At 42.9% G+C, this 17,239-nt stretch overlaps 1 pseudogene; it reads left to right on the top strand.

Moving 5' to 3' along the window:
* Positions 1–4,454: 4,454 nt before the first annotated feature.
* Positions 4,455–8,916, top strand: LOC144329787 (uncharacterized; annotated as a pseudogene).
* Positions 8,917–17,239: the final 8,323 nt, after the last annotated feature.

The raw sequence follows: 17,239 nt of genomic DNA, 5'->3' as shown, positions 1-17,239 counted from the left end.
AAAAAACCCTCTTGTTCTTGTCCTGATACTTCTTCAGGTGTGCTCTTTGCTGTAGGGGGCTCAGAAGTGACAGCACCTAACATCTGCTGGGTCTTTTCTTTGTCTGATCTTGCCTCTTGCTCTGCAGAGTCTAACGCAGTTTTCAAGTTTTCTCTTTTCACAACTGCCTTCTCTTTCATCGTTTCAACATTTGCTAAAGATTGCCTGAGCCTTTCAATTGTTTTGTCCTGTGACAGCATGTAAGATGGGGGAAAGGAAGGAGATAACTATGATTAGATCTCTTCTAAATAACAGTTATGATAACTCTTGCATCTTTTCCTTTTCTTTCTTTTTTTGTGAAGAGAGAGATACATGGAAAAGAAAAACATTCCATAATTTCTAAATTAAGACATTTCCCCACCATCGTGCTCATCAATAACTATTACTTAGCACTTTTATTAACTGGCCACTTGGGATTTAAATAGTCTTAACATGTTTCCTGCATCCTCAAAGGTCTTAAAGCCCTACATTAATCAAATACAGAAATACAGAACATAACTGGCATTTCAGTAAGAGAGATATTGCTGATAAACTGGCATATCATTTGATCAGTTATTTAATGCCTGTTTGGCTTAAGGCATAATTTTTGAAATAGTATAACTGAAGCTTGATATGGAGAAGGTCCAAAGAAGAGTCCCCAAAATGACTACAACTTTTAACTATCACCCCAGTAAGAGACACAAGTAAAACTAAAACAAAAAACAGGCTGGATGTGGTGGCTCACACTTGTAATCCCAGCACTTTGGGAGGCCAAGGCAGGGAGATCACTTGAGGTCGGGAGTGTGAGACCAGTCTGGCCAGCGTGGTGAAACCCTGTTTCTACTAAAAATACAAAAATTAGCTGGGCATGGTGGCACACGCCTGTATTCCCAGCTACTTGGGAGGCTGAGATGGGAGGATTGCTTGAACCTGGAAGGCAGAGGTTGCAGTGAGCCAAGATCACGCCACTGTACTCCAGTCTGGGTGACACAGCGAGACTCCATCTCAAAAAGAATAATAATACTAATAATAAAACAAAAAACAAGGCATTTGTAATCATAACACTTAGAATACCAACTATCACTGAGGAATAAGGAGAAGGATATATGGATATATGGGGGTTTCAATTGTATTGGTAATATTTGTTTCTTAAAATGAGTGGTGAATTCCAATTCCAATTTTATTCTATATGCTTTAATATTATATATATTCTTTGTATGTATGTAAAATAATTTTAATATTAATTTTTTTAACTTCAATGAACAGCATGCTGCTAAAATGGTAAAAGACCAAAGCTTAAGTGAATTTCTGAAAGCCTCACTTCCTTTACTCACTTTAAGGACATTTACTCTTGTCAGTTGGGTTTTCATATTTTTATTAGACGATTTCAAATCACTGAGCTGTTTCTGAAGTTTCTGAATTTTCTCCTCCAATTTTTGCATTGTGGCAATCTGCAAATTCCGCCAAATATTCAATAACCTTTGTTGCATGTTGTCTTTCTCTAGCTTTCTTAACTTCTTGTTAAGCTTGTCTATCTGGGAATGCTTAGTCCCTGAGTTTTCCTTTGCAGAAATCAACAGTATTGAAATAAAAAATTGCGCTTTAAGATGTTATTCTGAACTAGCATAATACCACATCCACTCCAGACTAACACACTGCAGGTTTAACAATACTTCCATAAGTAAAGTATTTTTCACCATAAATATGCATTATTAAAATAATCAGGAAAATAAAATATGACAACAAAAGTGATGACTCAGGACTACCAAGGGTACAATGAAATAGATTTTATAAGTACCAAGCAGTAGTATAGATTAGTTCAACTTTTCTAGGAATGTATTATAAAGAAATAATCAAACATGTGGATAAATTCACACACGGGCCGGGCACGGTGGCTTACACCTGTAATCCCAGCACTTTGGGAGGCCAAGGCAGGCAGATAATGAGGTCAGGAGTTCGAGACCATGGCCAACATGGTGAAACCCCGTCTCTACTAAAAGTACAAAAGTTAACTGGGCATGGTAGCAGGTGCCTGTAATCCCAGCTACTGGAGAGGCTGAGGCAAGAGAATTGCTTGAGGGTTGATTGAAGGCAGAGGTTGCAGTGAGCTGAGATTGCGCCACTGCACTCCAGCCTGGGCGAAGGAGCGAAACTCCGTCTCGGGGGCGGGGGGGAAAAGATTCACACAAAGATATTCTTTATTTTATTTTATTTTTTAAGTTAGGGTCTTGCTCTGTCGCCCATGCTGGAATGCAGTGGCGTTATCACAGCTCACTGCAGGCTCGACCTCCCAGGCTCAAGTGATCCTCCCATCTCAACCTCTGGAGTAGCTGGGACTACAGGGTGTGCACACCCAGCTTTTTTTTTTTTTTTCTCAAACTCCTGGGCTCAAGTGATTCTCTTGCCTTGCTCACCCAAAGTGCTGGTATTACAAGCGCGAGCCACTGCACCCGGCCACAAAGATATTCAGATATTCTTTTTGAATATCTGAGAGATTTGCTCTTGTGGCCCAGGCTGGAGTGCAATGGCATAATCTTGGCTAACTGCAATCTCCGCCTCCTGGGTTCAAGTGATTCCCCAGTCTCAGCCTAGTAGCTAGAATTACAGGCACCTGTCACCATGCCTTGCTGATTTTTTTATTTTTAGTAGAGACAGGGTTTCACTATGTTGGTCAGGCTGGTCTCAAACTCCTGACCTCAGACACCTTGGCCTCTCAAAGTGCTGAGATTACAGGCGTGAGCCACTGCACCTGGCCCACAAAGATATTCTTTACAACATTATTCATAATAGAAAAAACTGAAACAATGCAAATGTCAAAAAAGAAAAATTATTACATGATAGATTATCTATTCCCTAGAAATTGTTTTCAAAAATATTTATTAAGAAAAAATACAATGATGTAGTTAATGAAAAAAGTAGGATTAAGAAAAACTATGCATAACTCGATTATGATAAAAAATATACATGGAAAATAACCAGAGGGAAATGTACCTATATTTAATATTAGTTATAGCAAAATGGTGGCAGTACTGGTGATTTCAATTTTATTTCTATTATTTTCTACTTTACAAACCTTCACTAATACACATGTTTTTTTATTTTTTGAGACAGGGTCTCACTCTGTTGCTCAGGCTAGAGTGCAGTGGTGCAATCACAACACACTGCGGCCTCGACCTCCCATTCTCAACCCATCGTCCCACCTCAGCCTCCCCAGTAGCTGGGACTATAGGTGTGTACCACGCCTGGCTAGTTCTTGAATATTTTGTAGAGACGGGGTGTTGCCATGCTGTCCAGGCTGATCTAAAATTCCTGGGCTCCAGCTATCCACCCACCTCAGCCTCCCTAAGTGCTGGAATTACGGACGTGAGCCACCATGTCCAGCTGAATTAATTTTATTTTATTTTTTATTTTATTTTATTTTTTTTTTTGAGATGGAGTCTGGCTCTGTCGCCCAGGCTGGAGTGCAGTGGCCGGATCTCAGCTCACTGCAAGCTCCGCCTCCCGGGTTTATGCCATTCTCCTGCCTCAGCCTCCGGAGTAGCTGGGACTACAGGCGCCCGCCACCTCGCCCGGCTAGTTTTTTGTATTTTTTAGTAGAGACGGGGTTTCACCGTGTTCGCCAGGATGGTCTCGATCTCCTGACCTCGTGATCCGCCCGTCTTGGCCTCCCAAAGTGCTGGGATTACAGGCTTGAGCCACCACGCCCGGCCTAATTTTATTATGAGAAAAAAATTAGTTATCTAAAATGTTATTACAAAAAAAGTGTGGTAAATGTTTTAATCAATTAAAAGAACTAAAATAACGTATTAAGGAACAAGAATCAAAATGGCATATTTTTCTCAATAACAATCCTAGACACTAGAAGACAATGGAGTTTGTGTGTGAAAATAAAGTCTAAACCCAGCTATCAATTGAGTATGCTGATTCAAAGACATTGTCATTCACACAAGGACCTCAAAAAATGTCTCTCTACAAGGCACCATTTCTTAGGAAGCCATTGGAGGATGTGTTCCAGTAAAATAAGAAAGGAAACCAAAAAAGAGGAAGAAATGTGATTTGGCAAACAATGAAACCTGACTAGGAGATTAGAGAAGGAAAGTCACAGGATCACAGCTGTGCCCAGGTCCCCAAAGCAAAATCCAGACTGAAGCAAGGGAATGAAGGACTTTGGGAGAGAAGAAATGGGAGATTTTTACAGACTAAAGGATCATCTGATACAGATTTGGGCGGGAAAAAACCTTAATAAATGAATGCTGAAAATTAAATGTATGAAAATATAAGGAAGGCATTAACTATAGGAAAAATAAAATGCAATACAATAAAGAAAATGTACCAAGAATATAGAACTTCACGCTTTCGTAAACATTTAGTATCACGGTAATGTAAATGCTGATTATGCATTTAGCTTAAAATATCAATATAACCATATTGGGAAGATGAAAGGAGCAGGTAGGAAAGTGGTATAAGAGAGATGAAATTTCGGACTGGGTGCAGTGGCTCACTCTTGTAATCCCAGTACTTTGGGAGGGCAAGGCGGGCAGATCACCTGAGGTCGGGAGTTCAAGACCAGCCTGACCAACATGGAGAAACCCCATCTCTACTAAAAATACAAAATTAGCTAGGCCTGGTGGCACATGCCTGTAATCCCAGCTACTCGGGAGGCTGAGGCAAGAGAATCACTTGAACCTGGAAGGCGGAGGTTGCAGTGAGCCGAGATTGTGCCACTGCACTCCAACCTGGGTGATAAGAATGAAACTCCGTCTCAAAAAAAAAAAAGAGAGAGAGAGATGAAATTTCATTTATCATATAACAGGAAATCAACAATATGTCTAATATAGATAACTCGAGATAAGGCGGTTTAAAATTATTTAGGAAAATGGAAGTTACTACCAGAAACAGCTAAAAGAGTTAAAAAGAGCTCCCTCTGGGAAAAAAGAGAGGTACAGAAGAGGGCTGCTCCTTTTCAATGAAATACTCTTGGTATATTTGATTATGAAATGTGTGTGTGTGTGTGTGTGTGTGTATAAAGGGTTAAAAAAATTCTAGGCTGGGTGCAGTGGCTCATGCCTGTAATCCCAGCACTGTGGGAGGCCGAGGCAGGCGGATCACCTGAGGTCAGGAGTTTGAGACCAGCCTGGCCAAGGTGATGAAACCCTGTCTCTACTAAAAATACAAAAATTTGCTGGGTATGATGGTATGTACCTGTAATCCCAGCTACTAGGGAGGCTGAGGCAGGAGAATTGCTTGAACCTGGAAGGAGGCGGAGGTTGCAGTGAGCCGAGATTGCGCCACTGCACTCCAGCCTGGGCAACAAGAGTGAAACTCTGTCCCAAAAACAAAAAACAAACAAACAAAAATTCTAAATACCTTCAGTTCAAAAAATGGAAATCAACACTAAAATTACAAAAATACATAGAACATAGTGAAAACAAACATTTCTTTTTTTTTTTTTTTTTTGAGACGGAGTCTCGCTGTGTCTCCCAGTCTGGAGTGCAGTGGCCTGATCTCGGCTCACTGCAAGCTCCGCCTCCCGGGTTCACGCCATTCTCCCGCCTCAGCCTCCCAAGTAGCTGAGACTACAGGCGCCCGCCACCACGCCCGGCTAGTTTTTTGTATTTTTAGTAGAGACGGGGTTTCACCATGTTAGCCAGGATAGTCTTGATCTCCTGACCTCGTGATCCACCCGCCTCGGCCTCCCAAAGTGCTGGGATTACAGGCTTGAGCCACCGCGCCCGGCCACAAACATTTCTTATAAAAATCTATTGGACAAGCTACAGAGAAACATTTAATAGTACTTACTCCTTTTCTGATTTAAAAACAAAAGACAAAAAAAAAGCACATTAACTTAAGAAGGGAAAAGAGAAAGTAGGGTGCAGATTTAATAAACATACTATATATATTCATTATATATAAACCAAAATAAACTAGTAAAATGTATATTTATTTATTTATTTTTGAGACAGAGTCTAGCTCTGTTGCCCAGGCTGGAGTGCAGTGCCACAATCTCAGCTCACTGCAACCTCCACCTCCCTGGTTCAAGCAATTCTCCTGCCTCAGCCTCCCAAGTAGCTGAGATTAGAGGTGCACATCACCATGCCCAGTTAACGTTTGTATTTTTAGTAGAGACGGGGTTTTACCACGTTGGTCAGGCTGGTCTCGAATTCCTGACCTCAAGTGATCTGCCCACCTCAGCCTCCCAAAGTGCTGGGATTATAGGGTGAGCCACCATGCCCGGCCATAAAATGTATATTTATAAAAAAGAACCAGCCAGGCACTGTGGATCATGCCTGTAATGCTAGCACTTTGGGAGACTGAGGCGGGAGAATCACTTGAGCTCAGCAGTTCAAGACCAGCCTGGGCAACATGGCGAAACCTCATCTCTACAAAAACTTCAAAAAGCTAGCCAGGCGTGGAGGTGTGCACCTGTAATTCCAGTTATCTGGGAGGCTGAGGCAGGAGCATCACTTGAGCCCTGAAGGTTGAGGCTACAGTGAGCCGTAATCACGCCACTGCTCTCCAGCCTGGACAACAGACAGAGCCAGACCCTGTATCAAAAAGAACCACTTGTTCTTCGGAAAGATAAAATAGATACCTCAGGCAAGCCTGGTTAAAAAGGAAAGAGAGAAAGTGAAAATACACAACATTAGAAAAGAGGAATATACAGAATGCATAGATATGCATACAGAATGGATACAGAATGCAAAGATAAAAATAATTCTGGCCGGGCGCGGTGGCTCAAGCCTGTAATCCCAGCACTTTGGGAGGCCGAGACGGGCGGATCACGAGGTCAGGAGATCGAGAGACGATCCCGGCTAACACAGTGAAACCCCGTCTCTACTAAAAAATACAAAAAAATAGCCGGGCGAGGTGGCGGGCGCCTGTAGTCCCAGCTACTCGGGAGGCTGAGGCAGGAGAATGGCGTAAACCTGGGAGGCGGAGCTTGCAGTGAGCTGAGATCCGGCCACTGCACTCCAGCCTGGGTGACAGAGCCAGACTCCGTCTCAAAAAAAAAAAAAAAAAAAAAAAAAAAAAAAAAAAAATTCTAAGAGAATATTTTGTAACTTAGTGGTAATAAATTGAAAATCTAAAAGAAATACAGGCTGTAATTCCAGTAATTTGGGAGGCAGAGACGGGCAGATCATTTGAGCCACACGGAGTTCGAGACCAGCCTGAGCAACATGGAAAGACCCCATCTCTACAAAAATTAGCTGGGCATAGTGGCGCGCCCCTGTGGTCCCAGCTACTCAGGAGTCTGAGGCAAGAGGATCACTTGAGCCTCAGGAGGTTGAGGCTGCTATGAATCGTGACTAGGACTGGGAGATGGTTAACAGGGGAGAGCATAGAGTTCCACTAAGCAAATGGTAATACGCTAACATAATGGAGAAAGCAATGGGCTTGTAAGGAGAATTTGGTTCTTGAACATCCGTCACTAACCAGTCTTGTAACCCTTGATCAAGTCTTGTCACCTCACTAAACTCGAATTTTCTTTATCTCAAAACTAGAAATAAATCGTGGCCTGGATTTTTGAATTATGGGGTTTCAGGCAGCCACAAACAAGTAGGCTGGCAGAAACGTTTTCTGGTCAAATAAAGGAGTCTGTTGCCCCAGAACAGGAGCCAGGGGCACAGCCACCAGGAAAATTCTGCCTGGGGCCCCATTCCTCAGCTGCACGGCACCTGTCTTCAGGTGTGGCAGGCTGAGATCTGCCTCCTTGTTCTCTGCCTATCCCGCTGGGCCCCTCCCCTACAAGTGTCCGCTTCTATAAAGAGGGACCATTAGGGCCTGTACATCGTACTTCAGGTCCCCTCCTGTGGTCCAACATTCCCTAGGGACAAGTGCAACAGTTTACGCGGAGACCACTTTTCTGTGCAGCCCAACTCATGGTGCGCGTTCCACCTCAACCTGGTGCTTCCAACAGCTCAAGAGACCGCGCTACCGCGCCTGCGCCCCTCTGAATACTGCAGCGTGTGCGAGGTCCTTAAAGGAAAAGAAAGTGAGGGCGGGGACGGAGGGAGGGGACTTCAACGTATGGAGTTGCTGCTGCTACACTGCCGGCAGGAGACGACTAGGAAAACGTGGAGGAAGTCGGTGATGACTGGCTGGAGCGGATATTTGGCGGGTGAAAAGAGGCGGACCAGAGCGCACCTTTGCATGTGGCTAGCAACTCGCCTGAAGAGGGGCTGAAACCGACGCCGGAACCCGCCCTATTCGAGCCAATCAGGGAGTGGAGCGGGGGGCGGGGCGGTCTCGCGGGAGCGGGGAGAGTTTCGCGGGTTCGGGTGGCGAGTCTCGTGGCTGCCCCCTAGCTCAGGGGACGAGGTACAGGAGTGTGAGGACGCCCGGCTTCCAGGGAGTAATGGGTGGGTCCCCGCGCGGACGCGTGGCGGGCGCTGGACTCGACAGCACATGTGGAACTGGAGAGCTTGGCTCGCCTTGCCTTCCGACTTTGTCACACACCTACGCCACCAGACTGGGGTCGGGCCTCTCCGCGTTCTACTCTGGAGGGCCTGGGTCTGGGCCCAGTACCGGGCTTTTAGAATCTCCTCAGCTGAACCTGACTCTCAGCCCTTGGTGAAGCGGATCCCGCTGTTTCAGGCCTGGCCGAGCTGAAAGGAGTGTTAGAGCTGGAGCGCGCGTGGCCCCCTCGGTGTCGGGGTCACCCCGGGGTTGCCAGGGCTCAGGGAGGGTCGTAGTCTAGATTTTGTCACCCCCACGTCCCCGCCCCGCAGCAGGTCTGGGGTTGGACAATCACGCGGGCTTCATAAGCTAGATGCCAGTTGACCCTCGAGGAGGGATGCTCCCTCCCCTTAGGCGTCCACGCTGGAGAGGGACTAAGATGGGCGATTGCCTGGGGAGCCTGACAGGGCGACGGCAGCTGGGATGCTGGAGAGGACTGGCCCCTTGAGTTACTGAGTCCGATGAATGTGCCTGCTCTGCTGGAGGAACCGCACTCAGGTTACAGTCATCTCAGTATGGTTCTGAAGATGCTTCGTTCAGGTCACTTAGGACTTGACCAGATACCGGGTTTCTTTTACAGGCTGTTTCTGACGGTGGCCTGTTTCAACTAATGGCAGAGCTCATCTAAAACAGATTTTTTTTAAAAATTGGGGGGTTTTAGTATTTTTATCTTATTCCTAAATTCTGAGGATATTTTATAGTAGTCCCTTATATGGAATTATATAATCTCTTTTAACAGTTTTATCAAGTATAATGTACATACCATAACGTTCACCCATTTTAATTGATTAAATGATTTTTAGCATATTTGCAGAGTGGTGCAACCATCATAGAATTAAGGAATCTGGTGATTTTTTTTTTTCTTGAGACGGAATCTTGCTGTCACCTAGGCTGGAGTGCAGTGGCACGATCTCGGCTCACTGCAACCTCCACCTCCAGGGTTCAAGCCATTCTCCTACCTCAGCCTCCCGAGTAGCTGGGACTACAGGCGCCCGCCACCACGCCCAGCTAATTTTTTGTATTTTTAGTAGAGACAGGGTTTTACCGTGTTAGCCGGGATGGTCTCGATCTTCTGACCTCGTGATCCGCCCACCTTGGCCTCCCAAAGTGCTGGGATTACAGGTGTGAGCCACTGCGCCTGGCCGATTTTTTGTTTTTTTCTGGTAATTGCTTTTTACTGTTCTCAAAGTTTGCACAAGTGGATATCTTAGAGGTACAGTGTAATATAAGAGCTTCTGAAAATGTCCACTTAAGTTGTTTTATACCTGAGCAAGTGAAATTAAGAAGGGAATTGAAGCAAATATTCCTGGTAGGTTGTAGGGAGTGAAACTTTTGTCTTTTGTAAGACCAAATAGATACTGACCATTTCAACTGGTTTTTAAGCTGAGGAAATGCATAAATCCCATTTTACAGATGATGAAATAGGCTTTGAAGGATAAGTTGCCTACAGCTGCATACCTGTGCCTGGGCTAGGCCCCAAACCCCGATGAGTTATCTCTCAATTTGTTACCCTTGCTACCTCAACAGCTTGGTTTTCAACTATAGTACTGATGTGTGTGACCAGTACAAGCCACTCATTTACTGAGCAAAGAATTACTGAGTGCCACTGTGTGCCAAGAACACTACTATAGGTGCTAGAGATATTAGTGAATCAGATACCGTAGTGAACTGTTCTTGCCCTCAGCTCATCTCTGGTGGGAAGGACAATGATCAAGTAAAGAAATATATAGTTTTAGAGATTGATCTATTTTTTTTTTAATAGATGAGTTAAAAGGGCAAGGAATGGTAGTGGGAGGCAGAATCTGATGAGAAACATCTGAATGAAGAGGAAGTTAGGATATAAGAAGGAAAGCAAGGGTTTGATTTGAGCAAGCGCAAAGATAGAGTTGTGATTTACTGAGTTGAAATAAAATGATACTGCAAGGACCAGGTTTTGGTGGTACAATCATAAGTTCGGCTTTAAATGTTTTTAAATACCTTGCCTCTTAGACATCCAAATGGACATATGGCATTTAAATTCATGAGATTGGATGAGATCCCACCAAAGGAATAGGTTTAGGTAGAGACAACCAAAGACTGATGCCTAGGACACTTCAGTGTTTAGAATTCAAGGAGATGAGGAAACAGGAGGGAAGATTGAAAAGGAGAGTCCAGTGTGTTATGAGGAAAACCACAAGAGCATGCTACCTTACAAGACAGGTGAAAAATGTGTTCTGTGAAGGAGGAATTAACTGTTAAATGTTACACTGATCAAATAAAATGAAGACTGAAAATGGCCTGTTTGTAAGAAAATAAAAATACATAAAATCTTTTGATAGAAATATTTATACATGAAGTTAGTAAGGAAACAGTGTTTACTCCTTTTTGCAGAAGTGTAAATTTTTACAACCATTTTGTGTGTGTGTGTGTGTTTTTGTAGTAGAGACAGGGTTTCACCATGTTGGTCAGGCTGGTCTTGAACTCCTGACCTCGTGATCCGCCCACCTCGGCCTCCCAAAGTGCTGGGGTTACAGGCGTGAGCCACCGTGCCTGGCCTGCCACCATTTTGAAGGGCAGTTTGACATTATCTACAACTTAAAATTGTGTTTCCATTGATAATTTCACCTGTGGAAGTTTATCCTACAAAAATGCTAATATGTGCACACAAATATATATGTGTAAAAGTGTTTATTACAGAATGTACACATATATATGTATAAATGTGTTGTCCAGGAACAGTGGCTCATGTCTGTAAACCCAGCACTTTGGGAGGCCGAGGTGGATGGATCACCTGAGTTTCGAGACCAGCCTGGCCAACGTGGCGAAACCCCATCTCTATTAAAAATACACAGACGCGGCCGGGCGCGGTGGCTCAAGCCTGTAATCCCAGCACTTTGGGAGGCCGAGACGGGTGGATCACGAGGTCAGGAGATCAAGACCATCCTGGCTAACACGGTGAAACCCCGTCTCTACTAAAAAATACAAAAAACTAGCCGGGCGAGGTGGCGGGCGCCTATAGTCCCAGCTACACAGGAGGCTGAGGCAGGAGAATGGCGTAAACCCGGGAGGCGGAGCTTGCAGTGAGCTGAGATCTGGCCACTGCACTCCAGCCCGGGTGACAGAGCGAGACTCCGTCTCAAAAAAAAAAAAAAAAAAAAAAAAAAAAATACACAGACGCAAATTAGCTGGGCGTGGTGGCGGATGCCTGTAATCCCAGCTGCTTGGGAGGCTGAGGCAGGAGAATCACTTGAACCTGGGAGGTGGAGGTTGCAGTGAGTCGAGATCACACCACTGTACTTCCAGCCTGGGTGACAGAGCAAGACTTTGTCTGAAAAAAACAAAACAACAAAAAAAAAGTGTTTATCATAGCATTGTTTACAGTTGTAAAAATGTGCAGATTTTTATCAAGATGGATGCAGTTGTTAAAGGGAAGCTATAAATGTATAGATATGGGAGATAGCTGCTATAGACTGAATTGTGTCCCCTGAACTTTCATATGTTGACGCCCTTACCCTGAATGTGATGGTGTTTGGAGGCAGGGCCTTTGGGAGGTAATTTGGTTTAGATGAGGTCATGCAGATGGGGCCCCCAAGATGGGAGTAGTGTCCTTATGCAAAGAAGAAGGGAGACCAGAGCTTGCTGCTTCTGTCATTTGAGGATGTGGTGAGAAGGCAGCCATTTGCAAATTAGGAAGAGTCCTCACCAGGAACTGAATTGGCTGTCACCTTGATCTTGGTCTTTCCAGGTTCCGCAGCCAGATATGAATGTCTGTTTTTAAAGTCACTCAGTCTGTGCTATTAATATTTTGTCATAGCAGCCCAAGCTAAGACAGATAGCTTTGTTAAATGATAAAGTCAGGGTATCTAATAGAATGCATGGTATAACCCCATTTATCTTAATGTATCACAGGAGGCCTTTCTAGTCACACTAACAAGTTACTCCCTGTGTGCCTTCCCTGATCACTGTTACATTATTCTATATACAGCACTTATTACCTAAAAGTATTTTATTAATGTTTATACATGTTTACTGTCTTGTCACAGTAGAAGCTAAGCTCTAAAAGAGGTTTGCCTCTCTTGTTTATCTTTATATCCCCAGTGCTAGGTATATATTACTTTAGGAAAAACCATTATTTATTAAAAATATTATTTTAGGAAAAAACCCTACCCAAACAGTATTCCTGTGGTGGTTTTAAAGTAAGACCACAGGCCGGGCGTGGTAGCTCACGCCTGTAATCCCAACACTTTGGGAGGCGGAGGAAGGCGGATCACCTGAGGTCAGGAGTTTGGGACCATCTTGGCCAACATGGTGAAACCCTGTCTCTACTAAAAATACAAAAGTTAGCCAGGCCTGGTGGCACACGTCTTTAATCCCAGCTACTTGGGAGGCCAACGCAGGAGAATTACTTGAACCCAGGAGGCAGAGGTTGTAGTGAGCTGAGATTGTTCCATTGCACTGTAGTCTAGGCAACAAGAGGGAAACTTTGTCTCAAAAAAATAAAATAAGGCCACCATTTCTTTGATACTCTTTCCTTCCAAAGGTGTGGCTAATTCCCCTCTTCTTCCAGTGTAGGCTGGATTTAGTTACTTGCTTCTAATGAGTAGAATATGGCCAATGTGGAGGTATGTCAATAGGTCATGACTTCCTTTTTGTCCTCTCCTTCGATCATTCACTCTGAAGTAAAGCAGCTGCCATGTCATGAGGACATATCAAACAGTGCTATGGAAAGGCACATTTGGTGAGAAATAGGCCTACTCCCAACAGCCAGGGAAGAACTGAAGCCTTCTGTGAGCATGTGAATGAGCCACCTGAGAAGTGTATTTATCATCCTCAGTCAATCAATGTCTCAAAAGAGGCCCTTAGCTGAATCCCTCAACAAAGCCACTTTTGGATTCCTTTCAGATAATACATGTTTGCTCTGTAAGCTACTAAGTTTGGTGGTAGAGTGAGAAGACTGAACACCCCTTTAGGACACATCATAAAGCAAAACAGGCATGGCACAAAGCAGCATACACTTAATGTTCTTTTCTACTAGGAATTACAGAATTCATTGTTGGTACAATTTACTTTTTAAAAAAACAATTTTTATGTTTATTAGCATAAAATACTGTATTCCAAGCTATATGTGCTAATTTGATTTTATTTTTAAAATGTATTGAACACTGGAACATACAGATTTGAAAGATTTGACTTTAATATATATTTATATATAAAATATCATGATTTTGAAATAATGAATCTTTTAAATTTAAAATTATAAATAAGTTGTTTTTTTTTTGTTTTTTTTTTTTTTTTGAGATGGAGACTTGCTCTGTCGCCCAGGTTGGAGTGCAGTGGCCGGATCTCAGCTCACTGCAAGCTCCGCCTCCTGGGTTCAGGCCATTCTCCTGCCTCAGCCTCCCGAGTAGCTGGGACTACAGGCGCCCGCCACCTCGCCCGGCTAATTTTTTTGTATTTTTTAGTAGAGACGGGGTTTCACCTTGTTAGCCAGGATGGTCTCGATCTCCTGACCTCGTGATCCGCCCGTCTCGGCCTCCCAAAGTGCTGGGATTACAGGCTTGAGCCACTGCACCCGGCCTATAAATAAGTTTTAAAACGCTTTCTATTGAGGTAAAGAATCCTCAAAACGAACTTCTCATATGATATGGTTTGGCTGTGTCCCCACCCAAATCTCATCTTGAATTGTAGCTCCCATAATTCCCACATGTTGTAGGAGGGACCCGGTGGGACATAATTGAATCATGGGGAGCAGTTTCCTCCATATTGTTCTCATCATAGTGAATAAGTCTCATGGGATCTGATGGTTTTATTAGGGGTTTCCCCTCTTGTTTGGCTCTCATTCTACCTTGCCTGCTGCCATGTAAGATGTGTTTTTCACCTGCCATGATTGTGAGACCTCCCCAGCCATGTAGAACTGTGAGTCCATTAAAACCTCTTTTTCTATATAAATTACCCAGTCTTGGGTATATCTTTATCAGCAGTGTGAAAATGAACTAATACATTATTAAAGAAATTTCATTTCAAAAGTTGAAGTCTGAACTAAAAAACTACAAAGAAAATAATGTTTAATAGCCATCCCAGATAATGTCCCTGAAATAGGATGTCAAGGATCTAGAGGAACATATTGTATCTTTAACCAGAATTAAGTCTGAAAAATAAGTATTCAGAGTCTTAAAAGAGGCAAGCAGGACTTAATAGAATGAATTATAAAACTAAGGTAGAAAATTCTAGTTTATTTTTGAAACATGTCTCTGATCATAAGCACACAGACAGCATATGAACTCCATGCTCCTGATTGATCAGAGTTTACTCTCATGGAATTTTACTTATTGCCTGGTCTAACATTATTACAATTTTCCATTATAAGACTTGTGATTATCAAGGTCAGGAGGTTGAGACCATCCTGGCTAATATGGTGAAATCCCGTCTCTACTAAAAAATACAAAAAATTATCCAGGGGTGGTGGCGGGCGCCTGTAGTCCCAGCTACTCGGGAGGCTGAGGTGGGAGAATGGTGTGAACTGAGATTGCGCCACTGCACTCCAGCCTGGGCAGCAGAGCAAGACTCCATCTCAAAAAAAAAAGACTTGTGATTATCTGGTCAATGTGTATAGAGAGGAGATGTTTGATCATGTACAGTACTCTTGTTGATAGCAGGAGAAAAGATAGTCATTAATTTATCCTCTTATAATAAGAGTAATATTTAAGAAAGCCACAAAATAGGAAAAGCTTTTCTATCCAGATTTACATTCTGTTGTAGACCATCTTTATTCTGTTATTTACTGTATGTTAGACCAACTGATAGCTTTCATTTTCCTCTGGGGTTTGCATTTCCCAGATCACTTTTAAAAGGAAAACATAGGAGCCTGAAACTGAAGTGGGAAACAAATACTTACTCAAACTAAGAGATTAAACTCAGTAGCCAGCAACAAGACATCAAGGTGTGTGTGTGTTTTCTGGTTGTGCAGATATTGTCTGAAATAAGATGGCTGAAAAGTTCAAGTGAAAAAGTAATTAAATCAATTCATCAACCATAGCCATAACGATGTATAACAGGTGATCAGGCATAGCAAACGCTTCAGGATAATTTCATTTTAAAAATTTTATTTCTTTGTCCTTTTCATCTTCTAAATTCAGCACAGTCTCAAATAAGACTACAGAGTGAGGCTCTAGGGACCATCAGTTTTTGTCTTTAGTGCTGAAATGGTGGCTGAGTGACACACCATGATATTTTTTCTCAATATTTCATCATTCTACCAGTGTTGGAAAAGGGAGAGAAGGACTCTTTGAAGGAGACTTTGTGCAAAGGAATCTTTATTTATTTATTTATTTAGAGACAGAGTCTCGCTCTGTCACCCAGGCTAGAGTGCAATGGCACGATCTCAGCTCATGCAACCTCCACCTCCTGGGTTCAAGGGATTCTCCTGCCTTAGCCTCCTTAGTAGCTGAGATTACAGGCATGCGCCACCACACTCAGCTAATTTTTTGTATTTTTAGTAGAGAAAGGGTGTCATCACGTTGGTCAGGCTGGTCTCGAACTCCTGACCTCTTGATTTGCCTGCCTTGGCCTCCCAAAGTGCTGGGATTACAGCTGTGAGCCACTGCGCCCAGCTGCAAAGGATCTTTTTATATCGTGTCTGGTTCCCAGCCCTTTGTCTATCCTTCTTGTGCAGTGTGGGCTGAGTTGACTGAGATTTTTAGGCCCAGGACTTCTTGCTTGTTCTATATTGAGAAAAGTATGTCAAAATATCCATCACTGATTAAGGATTTGTCTGTTTATTTAGTTCTATCAAAATTTATTTTTTAATTTTGAAGTTACTTGCATACAAATTGAGGATTTTTATCTTTCTATTGAATTGCCCCTTTTATCATTATGAAATCTCACTTATTTCATGTAATACTTTTTGCCCTACAGTCTAGGTTGTCTGATATTAACATAACTAAATAATATTTCTTAAATTAGATTGCACGGTATGTATTTTTCCCTTTTTCATTTTCAGTGCGTCTATGTGATTAAAGTATGTCTCTTGTAAAGAGTAATTAAGTTTTGTTTTTTAATCTAGTCTTATAATCTTTGTCTTTTAATTGGAATGTTTAGGCTATTTACATTAAATTCTGATATAGTTGGATTTAAGTCCACCATACTGCTACTTACTGTGTTTTTTTTTCTCTTCTGGTCTTTGTTCTTATAGTAATTTATTTTTTGTTATTTTTTTTTTTATTTTTTAATTTTTTTCTGTTGAGACAGGGTCTTCCTCTGTCACCCAGGCTGGAGTGCAGTGGCATGATCTTGGCTAACTGCAACTTATGCCTCCTGGGTTCAAGCGATTCTCCTGCCTCAGCCTCCTGAGTATCTGGGATTACAGGTGCCTGCTACCATACCCAGCTAATTTTTTTTTGTATTTTTAGTACAGACAGGGTTCATCATGTTGGCCAGGGCTGGTCTCAAACCCCTGACCTCGTAATCTGCCCGCCTCAGCCTCTCAAAGTGCTGGGATTACAAGCGTGAGCCACTGTGCCTGGCCGTGATGATTAATTTTATGTGTTAACTTAGCTGGGCTGTGCTGCCCAGATAGTTGGTTAAACATTATTCTGGATGTTTCTGTGAAGGTGTTTTTGGATGAGATTAACATTTAGATTGGTGGGCTTTGAGTAAAGCAGATTACCTTCATAATTTGGGGGGGCCCTCATCCAATCAGTTGAACATCTGAAGAGACCAAAAGACTGACCTTCCGCAAGCAAAGAAAAATTCTGCCAACAGACATTCTTTGGACTTGAACTTCAAC

The sequence above is a fragment of the Macaca mulatta genome, chromosome 7 (genome assembly GCF_049350105.2).
Source record: "Macaca mulatta isolate MMU2019108-1 chromosome 7, T2T-MMU8v2.0, whole genome shotgun sequence".
Lineage (NCBI taxonomy): Eukaryota > Metazoa > Chordata > Mammalia > Primates > Cercopithecidae > Macaca > Macaca mulatta.
Note: the sequence above shows the minus strand (reverse complement) of the source record. Positions and strands in the feature narration are given on the sequence as shown.